The 10,973-nt window shown below is 37.9% G+C and overlaps 2 long non-coding RNA genes across 2 annotated transcripts; both read right to left on the bottom strand.

The window, feature by feature from the left end:
* Positions 1-1,238: 1,238 nt before the first annotated feature.
* Positions 1,239-2,323, bottom strand: LOC104095839 (uncharacterized). Its single transcript, XR_011410667.1, has 2 exons — positions 1,585-2,323; positions 1,239-1,495 (listed from the first exon to the last, which is right to left on the bottom strand). It is a non-coding gene; the product is annotated as an uncharacterized lncRNA (long non-coding RNA).
* Positions 2,324-8,376: 6,053 nt separating this feature from the next.
* LOC138896744 (uncharacterized) lies at positions 8,377-9,579 on the bottom strand. The gene is made up of 2 exons (XR_011410147.1): positions 9,510-9,579; positions 8,377-8,645 (listed from the first exon to the last, which is right to left on the bottom strand). It is a non-coding gene; the product is annotated as an uncharacterized lncRNA (long non-coding RNA).
* Positions 9,580-10,973: the final 1,394 nt, after the last annotated feature.

Genomic DNA, 10,973 nt, shown 5'->3' with positions numbered 1-10,973 from the left:
TGTTCTACAAGTACCTGCACGACCCGAGCTGATGTATCAGCCTCTGAGTATGAGGCACAGTGGGATGGTTAATGGATTCACAAACCTTAGTAGACCTGCTTGTCAACCTTTTCCAATTTCCTTGGTTAGTGTACTGCAAATAGTCGTGGAAACAGCCTCTTGCAGAAATGCAGGGCAAGACTGTGTACAATAGACCCATATGGTTCTGCGCATAGCGGGAGTTTAGTGCAACGGGATGCGTGTCATAATACTTTGGCCACCTTACCACTTCATTGAATAGTCATTGATATGGTGCTAAATTGGATAAACAGAATCTTAACTTTTCAGCAGTAGTAGGGAGGCACTAAATTGAATGGACATGTTTCAGGTTTAAACCCATGATTAAGTTGCTTAACACTTTCATCTCATTTTTTCAGATTCTTAATGTTTCACTACATAGGCAGAATAGGCGAAAAAAGAATGGACATATTCCAGTTCCTTGTGTGCTTCATTTGCAGCAATCAACTCAATTGGTGGCTTCATCAAAACAATCTAGCAATCCCCAGGTGGTTAAACTTGTTATCCTTTTTCCATAAATAGGAATCTTAATTGATTGAGTTTGTATTTGTTGATTGATTTGCACGGTGGAGTTGTTTAAAAACTCCAATTTAGAATGCTTAAGTTAAAAAATATTTTCCCATGACTCCAATTTAGAATGCTTAAGGCTGCGTACGAAAGACCCTTATGGTCCGAACCTCGCACATAGTGAGAGCTTAGTGCACCGCCCTTTTACTCCTATCTTGAAATGTGTGACTTGCCTTTACCTCGATGGAAAGTGATTAATTTCTTCCTATACCTATTCAAGATTGCGATTAGTCCTTTTGCTAGGATATTTCTTTCTATTTGATTTTCAATTTTGTGCACTGATTTATGTTATCTATTTTGGGTGTTCTTCATATAATTTTTTATTTGAATCTTACGACTCATTATTCATGTATTTTAACTTAACTGGTGTTAAGTCCGTGATTTATAATCGGAAATTGTTTGATCGATTTGAATTGTAGTTGTAACTGTAAATACAAGTATTGGAGTATCATAAATTATTCAGCCCATATTTGCTTTATCTTTAACCCTAGCAAATTTGTTGGTTTTCTTAGTTTGTATGGTGCAAAATTGCTAATCTTGCATGCAGATTACTAAACTCACAGGCACGGTAATAAACTCAAAGCGGTTTTACATCATGCAGAAAACATAGCACACACAAGAAGACCTTTTTTTTAGGTTATTTTCTCATAGATTTATTTTCAAAGGGAATAAGCAGTTACATTATTATAAAGTACGTAATACACCAACACACACACACAAATTCTCAAGTTCCATAGTAGGTTCATAACTTCAGTAGTCAATAGCTAGCCATGGCTGAAATGTGCTTTTTATTTATTGTTATATAATCCCTAGCTAGTACTAGGAACTTCACTCTCTTCCTTCTCATAAGCCAGGCTGCTACTTACCAAATCTGCGTAAAAGAAATTTTACACTATCAGTTCAATTTAACTTGTTATAACAGATTGTATGTTTAATTTTTCAGATAATATGAACAGTTACCTGTAGTTATTTAGCAGCGACGTTCATCATCACTGCTGTCGCTACAGTCGCTGCCGCTACCGTAACCACCCTTTCTCCTGCGGTGTTGCTTCTTGTAAGTGGTGGTGCAACCAGAAGTTGCCCCCATTCCATAGCCACCATGTCCCTCATGTTTTTTTCCAAAGCCCATAACATGGCCCAAAGCGCCCGAGCCCGTTCCACTGAACCCAGGTTTTTGCATGTGAGTGTTGTGGCCCGTGCCATAGCCCATCATTCCATGAGTGTTGTGTCCCGAGCCGTAGCCCATTTTACCATGGTCTGATCCATGGCCCATCATTGGCCCACATGGGTTAGTGCTACCATATCCGTTACCTAGTCCATGTTGATGGCCGTGGCTAGTACCATAACCAGTCATTCCAGGGTTGGTTTCGTAACACCTTTCTTTCTCGTAGTAAGATTGTTGGTAACCAGTGTTCGAGTAGTTAGTTGGTTTTTGGTAATTGCCTGAGGATTTCTCATGGCTATAGTAATCAAAATCCTTAGCTTCTTCTTTGTAGCATTGCATTGAGGCCATGGTTAATGTTTAAATGGATGTTTGAGATGAGTATTTTGTTTGGTTTTTAGGCTGGCTTGAGGAAAATGAAGAGGGGATGATAGGTATTTATACAAGTTACAGCTTAGTGGGATTCTCTCATTTCCTCTATTATTTGATGATATTTTTTGGATCTTTTCCTTTTCCTCTTGTAAATTGCCAAGGGCCAAAAAGAACTTATTCCTGTGGGATAATATGGATGAATATGATAGAGATATATTCCTATCCTTGTTCAATTTATTTTTATTTTGAGCGGTAGGAAATTAGTGTCGTACCATTTATATAGGTTCGAGCGTGAACAAGTGAACACCTTTTATCGAAAAATTATATTACAACAACAACAACCCAGTATAATCCCATTAGTGGGGTTTGGGGAGGGTAGTGTGTACGCAGACCTTACCCCTACCCTGGGAGACTGTTTCCGATAGACCCTCGACAGTCGACTCCCTCCCTCCAAGAACTCTCCACCTTGGTCTTGGGGTGACTCGAACTCACAACCTCTTGGTTGGAAGTGCTAGAGCAACCCACTCTTGTCTAAAAAATTATATTACATATATAGAAAAAAATATATTGTATAGATAAAAAATTATACGATATATATAAGTCAAATATTACTTTATATATATATATATATATATATATATATATATATATATATATATTAAATTTTGAACATATTTAATTTAATTTCTAGTTTCGTCGCTCAGAACATTAGTCCCGATGCACGATTAAGGCTTTAACTTAAGCGGATGCCGAATATCAACATAGACATTATTCTTTCGTGGCAATATATGTAATTTGTACCCATGGCAAATATTTTTCAAGATACGATACGTATTAATAATATTAAGTGATATAAAGTTATTCAGTTTTTTTGTTGAGGAAGACCATTTTGAACAATATCTGTAATTTCTAGAACAGAATATAAATACACTTCATAGCTTTTTGGTATCCGAATCATCATGGAGTGGATACATACCTTTGTTCTACGTGATTTCACGGGATACCATTTCATTGAATTTTTTTATTAGATATGTATAAAAAATAAAATAAAAATATTAGAAATAATTATAAGAAATAGTATTGTTTGTTATATAGTGATTTATTTATTCAATCACTTTTTAAAAAAATATTGACATCATTTATAAAAAATTGTGTATATGCAAATAAATAAATAAATTATTTTTGTTATCAAATACTACTGTTTTATCATCTGCAACTTTCTTCTGTTACTAATGGACTTCTCTGATCTTTCTTTTTTCCTACGTACCTATAGCTGAAAATTGAAATTCATAAAAAAAGGACAAGAAAAGGAAATTAAAGTACTCGTATAAAAAATATGAGAGGTACTGTAAACCAAGGCTAATTTCGTCATTCAAACGAACGCATTGCTTTCAACAATTTGACCAAAAGCCCACGTGGCCATAATTTAATAGATGTACTTGGTAAATTTACTCATTTGTCCTTGATGTTGCAACTTTTTCTTCTTAAGAAAGGCCTTATGTGTAATTTCAACGGTTTGATTTATTCTTCTATTCCGGATTATATTTACCTATTGCTGATTAGCTGGCAAGGTTTTGCCATATTTTTATTTTACTTTTACGATAATAGTGCATAGAAAGATTGATAGAGCTAGCTATTGTATCAACGATATCCTTTGCTATCTTTTCTCTTCTTTTGCTCTTGGGTGATTACCATATGTATTTATTTTTCGAGATTCTCCTTTTCCTTTCCCCAATTAGACGGCTTTAATTGTTGCATGTTTTTTTTAAATTAATATTCTCCTTATAGCTGCTTTTAAAAATAATGGCTGACATATATATATATATATATATATATATATATATATATATATATATATATATATATATATATATATATATGTGCGCGCGCGCATTATAAACATATTTTATATACTTTTTAATTAGCGTATGTAATTAATTTCGGGCAACTAATTAATTTTATATTTCATCCTATTTTTTCCCTTAGAAATTCTAATGTTGTGAGTACACTAAACGCAACAGCCACATGACAAATTTTTTTTTTCTATATTTATTATAATACAAGAATACATTGTTGGAACTTTTTATTGCACCAAGAAAAGTTAGAGATAAGGTTTAATAGAACGTCAACTTCAAACTTCAAAAGCAAGCAAGCAAAATTAAAGACATTTCAGAAAATCCTTCAAATATAATTTTGATGTATAAAGAGATTATTTATATACAAACATCAAATGTGTCATTTAAAATTAGCATTAATGATTTCATGGACTTGCTAGATGCTGTTTTTGAGTAGTCTGTATAAAAGTCTAGAACATTTCATGATCTGCTTTGTTGCCCTCTTTTGATGGGTCGATCTCATTCAATAGCCAAAGTAATTGGTATGTGCCTAAAGAAAATTTCTTTGGTTTGGTAGCCAACTTTGTTGAATTTTCTTGGTTTGGTAACCAACTTTATTGAATTTCTTTGGGTTAGTAGCCAACTTTGTTGAATTATCAACATTGAAGAAAAAGAAGGAAAAATGTGTTTAAATTGTTAAATATAGTAGGCTTTAGAGAGTGAGGCTTCGGCTCTAAAAGTAGAGTTTCAACTCTCATTTCTACACACCAACAAAAAGAGAAAGAAAGAGTGAGGTTTCACAGACAAGGTATAAGAAAATAGTCTGTGAGAAAAATAGAGAGTGACTGATATTGTAGTGAGGTGAGAATATCAAAAGAGGGTTATTTTTTTTGAGTGTTGTAGTGGTCTTTGGAGTATTTTACTCGGACCTACAAAGTGTAAAATTCCTTGCTATAGTGATATCAGTTGCTCGTCTCAGGGCCGTAGTTTTTTCTCTTATCAAAGAGTTTTCCACGTAAAAATCTTGGTGTCGTTGTCACTCTTTTTCTTGCTAATTACCGTATCTCTGTGCTATGCGATTATTCTGCTTTTATTACTGTGAATATTATTTTTGTAGGGGGTTTATTCCCAACAAACATATTATTTCTGTAGGGGGTTTATTCCTAACAACTGGTATCAGAGTACAAGTTCTGCTCGTTCATAGAAATACTATTCACTGTCGGTAGTACTATACTCGGTGAAAAATAAAAATGTCTGGAGTAAAGTACGAGGTAGCAAAATTTAACGGAGATATCGATTTCTCAACATGGCAAAGAAGGATGAGAGATCTGCTCATCCAACAAGGATTACACAAAGTACTAGATGCTGATGGCAAAATGCCTAATACCATGAAAGCTGAGGATTGGGCTGACTTGGATGAAAGAGCTGCTAGTGCAATCAGGTTGCACTTATCAGATGATGTGGTAAATAACATCATTGATGAAGATACCGCATGTGGCATTTGGGCAAGGTTGGAAAGCCTATACATGTCCAAAACGCTAACAAAGAAATTGTACCTGAAGAAGCAGCTATACGCCCTACACATGGGTGAAGGTACACATTTTTTTGTCTCATTTAAATGTGTTTAACGGACTAATCACACAGCTCGCCAATCTCGGAGTGAAAATTGAGGAAGAAGATAAAGCCATCGTGCTGTTGAACTCGTTGCCATCTTCGTATGATAATCTGGCAACAACCATCCTGTACGGTAAGACTACCATTGAGTTGAAAGATGTCACATCGGCTATTTTACTCAATGAGAAGATGAGAAAGAAGCCTGAAAATCAAGGACATGCTCTCATCACAGAAGGTAGAGGCATGAGTTATCAAACTATGGTAGATCCGGAGCTCGTGGGAAGTCTAAGAACCGATCCAAATCAAGAGCTAGAAATTGCTACAATTGTGATCAACCAGGTCACTTCAAAAGAGATTGCCCAAATCCAAGGAAGGGCAAAGGTGAAACTAGTGGCCAGAAGAATGACGACAACATAGCCGCCATGGTGCAAAATAATGATAATGTTGTCCTCTGTATAAAAGAGGAAGAGGAATGCATGCACTTATTAGGTCCAGAGTCAGAATGTGTGGTTGATACAACAACATCTTACCATTCCACACCGGTAAGAGATCTTTTTTGCAGATACGTAGCAGATGATTTCGGCCTTGCAAGAATGAGTAATACAAGTTACTCAAAGATTGCGGGGATTGGTGACATTTGTATCAAGACAAATATCTGATGCACATTGGTTCTGAAGGACGTGCGACATGTACCTGATTTACGGATGAACTTGATCTCGGGAATTATTTTAGACCGAGATGGATACGAGAACTATTTTGCAAATCAAAAGTAGAGAATCACCAAGGGATCATTGGTGATTGCAAAGGGAGTTGCTTATGGCACATTGTACAGGACAAATGCAGAAATATGCCAAAGAGAATTGAACGCTGTACAAGAAGAAATTTTTACATATTTGTGGCACAAATGAATGAGTCATATGAGCTAGAAGGGATTGCAGATTCTTACCAAGAAATCACTCATTTCTTATGCCAAAGGTACAACGGTAAAACCCTGTGACTACTGTTTATTTGGTAAGCAGCATAAAGTCTCATTTCAGACATCGTCTGAAAGAAAATTAAATATACTTGATTTGGTATATTCTGATGTTTGTGGTCCAATAAAAATTGAATCGATGGGTGGTAATAAATATTTTGTTACTTTTATTGATGACGCTTTACGAAAATTATGGGTTTATATTTTGAAAACCAAAGATCAAGTGTTTCAAGTTTTCTAGAAGTTTCATGCTATGGTGGAAAGGGAGACATGCCAAAAGCTAAAGCGTCTCCGAAGTGACAATGGAGGTGAGTACACTTCAAGGGAATTTGAAGAGTACTGTTCGAGCCATGGGATCAGACATGAAAAGACAGTTCCTGGAACTCCATAACACAATGGCATAACCGAAAGGATGAACCGCACCATTGTGGAGAAGGTGAGAAGCATGCTCAAAATGGCTAAACTACCTAAGTCATTCTGGGGTGAAGCAGTTCAGACAACCTATTACCTGATCAATAGGAGTCCATCAGTTCCGTTGGTGTTTGACATCCCAGAGAGAGTTTGGACGAACAAGGAGGTATCCTACTCGCATGTGAAGGTGTTCAGTTGCAAAGCTTTTGCACATGTACTAAAGGAGCAGAGAACAAAGCTGGATGATAAATTTGTTCCTTGCATATTCATCGGATATGGAGATGAAGAGTTCAGATACAGATTGTGGGATCCTGTAAAGAAGAAGGTCACCAGAAGCAGAGATGTAGTCTTCCGAGAAAGTGAAGTTGGAACTGCTGATGATATGCTAGAGAAGGCCAAGAATGGTATAATTCCTAACCTTATTACTATTCCTTCTACTTCTAACAATCCCACAAGTGCAGAAAGTAGGACCGACGAGGTTGCCGAGCAGGGGGAGAAACTTGGTGAGGTTATTGAGAAGGGGGAGCAACTTGATGATGATGTCGAGCAAGCGGAGTACCCCATTCAGGGAGAAGAACAACCTCAATCCCTGAGAAGATCAGAAAGGCCAAGGGTAGAGTCATGCACGTACCCTACCACGGGGTATATTCTCATCAGTGATGAGGGGGATGGGGGGTAGAAAGTCTTAAGGAGGTGCTGTCCCATCCAGAAAAGACCTAGTGGATGAAAGCCATGCAAGAAGAGATGAAATCTCTACAGAAAAATGGCACTTACAAGATGGTTGAACTTCCAATGAGTAAAAGATCACTCAAATGTAAGTGGGTCTTTAAAATCAAGAAAGATGGAAATAGAAAGCTGGTCACCCAATGCGTCGCCCAATGCGTCGCATCAATGCTTTTTCTTGTCAGGCCAAAGAAACCCAGTCTCTGAACTTGTCAAACTGCTGACGCATATTTGCACTAATGCGTCACAATATACTAGACTCTATGCGTCGCATTAGTGCATTTATTCTGGCCCTCACACTTTCTTCCCACTTTCGTATACAACGCTTGTCCACGAGCCCCGAATGCGATCCTGGTTTAATTCTTTAGCTTTTACTCAGACTTCAAAGCATCAATTATTTGATTCAGCTCCAATTTATCCTTTTAACTCGGAATCATTTCCTACAAGGCATAAAACACGTAGTAAGTGCAAATCACCATTGTTTAAGCTCAAACACACATAAAATCCAGTAATCTAGAGTGTAAATTACGGCTAAAACACAGGTTTCTAGACTACCATCAACACCCCTGTCACGACCCGACTTTAACCCTCCGTAAGGTTGGCACCTAGTCTTTACGATTGGGTAAGCCTAATATTGCGAAAAATGTAAAGAAAACACAATATTTTAAAGATAAACAACATATTATAAATAGCCAAGAGTAGTACCACTCGGCATATACAAAATAATTTCCCAAGACCCGGAATATCACTAAGTCACAAGCTGCTATAATCTATGTAGCTCTATACAAAAGTCTGAAGATAATAAAGAAAGTCTCTAAGCGAGGGAGTAGAAGGGGACTCCGAAGATCTGCGGACGCAAGCAGTAGTACCTTGAAGTCTCCTAAAATCAGCAGCACGCATTAACCCCAAGGCTGATAGCTCGCACCTGGATCTGCACATGAAAACATGTACAGGGAAGGGTATGAGTACACCACAATGGTACCCAGTAAGTGCCAAGCCTAACCTTGGTCAAGTAGTGATGAGGTCAGGTCAAGGCCCTACCGGAGTAAATACAATAAATTAAACAGTAAAAGATATAAGTAAAGTTTATGGTAACACAGTTTAAGAGATTCTCAAAAATTTAACAGTTAAGGGTGCCCTCGGCTCAAAACAAGGTAAACACAGTAGGAAATCTCCCGGGATACCGTCCCGTAGTTCTGAATGAATATGCAGTACAGGGGGATCTCCTGGAATACGTCCGTAGTCCCAAAGTAAATATGCGGTGCTGGGGGATCTCCCAGAATACGTCCGTAGTCCCAAAGTAAATATGCAAGACAGGGGGATCTTCCGGAATACGTCTGTAGTCCCAAAGTAAATATGCAAGACATGGGGATCTCCCGGAATACGTCCGTATTTCCAAAGTAAATATGCAAGACACGGGGATCTCCCGGAATACGTCCATAGTCCCAATTTAAATATGCAACACAAGATAAAATGGTAGGTATGGCATCGAGTTATACAATTTATACTGAACACAGATAAGGAAAATAGGGATTTAACTAAGCATGGCGCACAGAATGTCAAATAGGCTGTTAAAACACGTAAGCTTGCTTTTCTAGTCTAAACTAAACAATTAAACATATTAGTACAATTTAATAAGAGAAGCAATTTATGATTTAAAAAGGATAAACAAGATTTTTGCAATAACAGCCCGTGTACGTACTCTTCACCTCACGTACACGGCACCCACACACCAAATAATATCAAGATATCCTAAGGGGAAAGTCCCCAACACAAGATTAGGCAAGCCACTTACCTCGAACTGCTCAAATCAACTCGATATCACGTTCTTGCCACGAGTATCCGACTCCAAATGGCCCGAATCTATTCAAATTAATTGCATAATGTAAATATAACTATAAGTAACTAATTTAACTAATTAATTCGAAGCTAAAGCATGAAATTAGGAAAAAGGCCCAAAAAGTCTTCCCGGGCCCACGTCTCGAAATCAGGTAAAAATTACAAATTATGAACACCCATTCATTCACGAGCTCACTCAAACAAAAATTATCTAAATCCGACGTCAAATCCCCATTCAAATCTCAGATTTTCAATTGGGGAACCTTTTCCCCCATTTCCAAACTTTTACCCTCAAATTCCTTAATTAGACTAGGAAAACAATAATAGATTATTGTATTATGATCAAAATAGAGTTAGAATTCATTACCCAATAGTTTTCCTTCAAAATCCCTCGAGAAATCGTCTCCCACCGAGCTCCAAATCAAATTTTGTGTTATGAAATTTCAAACCCTCAAAATCCCCTTTTCTGCCCACCGATTTCCGCATCTGTGCTCATGGGGCCATATCTGTGGTCCCGCACCTGCAGAAAAATCAACACAAGTGCGGAAGTCACTTATTGGGCTGGGTTCGCATCTGCGGCTCCGCTTCTGCGGGCGATCGGCCACACCTGCGAGCCCAGCATGCCCTGTCCATTTCTGCATCTGCGAACTCCCAAGCGCACCTGCGAGTCCGCACCTGCGGACTCCCCTCCGCAGGTGCGAAACACCAGAACCAGCAATGCACCAGATTTTCCTAAGTCCAAATTTCTTCCCGTTAAGCATCCGAAAGACACCCAAGCCCCCCGGGACCTCAACCAAACATACCAACCAATCCTAAAACACCATACGAACTTAGTTGAGTCTTCAAACCACATCGAACAACACCAAAATCCTGAATTAAGCACGGATTCAAGCCTAAGAATTTAAAATTTTCCAAATTCTACAAACGACGCCGAACCATATCAAATCTAGTCCGAATGACCTCAAATTTTACACATAGGTCACAAATGACACTACGAACCAAACAACCACTTTCGGAATTCCATTCCGAGCTCTATATCAAAATTTCCACTATCGACCGAAATCGCCGAAATACTAACTTTCTCCAATTCAAGCCTAAATCTACTATAGACCTCCAAAACATATTCCGAACGCGCTTCTAACCCCAAAATCACTCAACGGAGCTAACAGAGTCAACATAATTCAATTCTGGATCCGTCTTCACACAGTTCCGACTACGGTCAAAACTCTAAGGCTTAAACTCACAACTAGGGACTAAGTGTCCCAAAACTCTCTGAATTCCATAACCAATCACTCCGGCAAGTCCCAAAAGTAGAAACGAATATGGGGAAATCAGATATTAGGGGATCGAGGATCTAATTCTCAAAATGACCGGCCGGATCGTTACATCCTCCCCCTCTTAAAACAATCATTCGTCCTCG

The sequence above is a fragment of the Nicotiana tomentosiformis genome, chromosome 8 (assembly GCF_000390325.3).
Source record: "Nicotiana tomentosiformis chromosome 8, ASM39032v3, whole genome shotgun sequence".
Classification (NCBI taxonomy): domain Eukaryota; kingdom Viridiplantae; phylum Streptophyta; class Magnoliopsida; order Solanales; family Solanaceae; genus Nicotiana; species Nicotiana tomentosiformis.
This window is presented reverse-complemented; position numbering and strand designations above follow the sequence as displayed.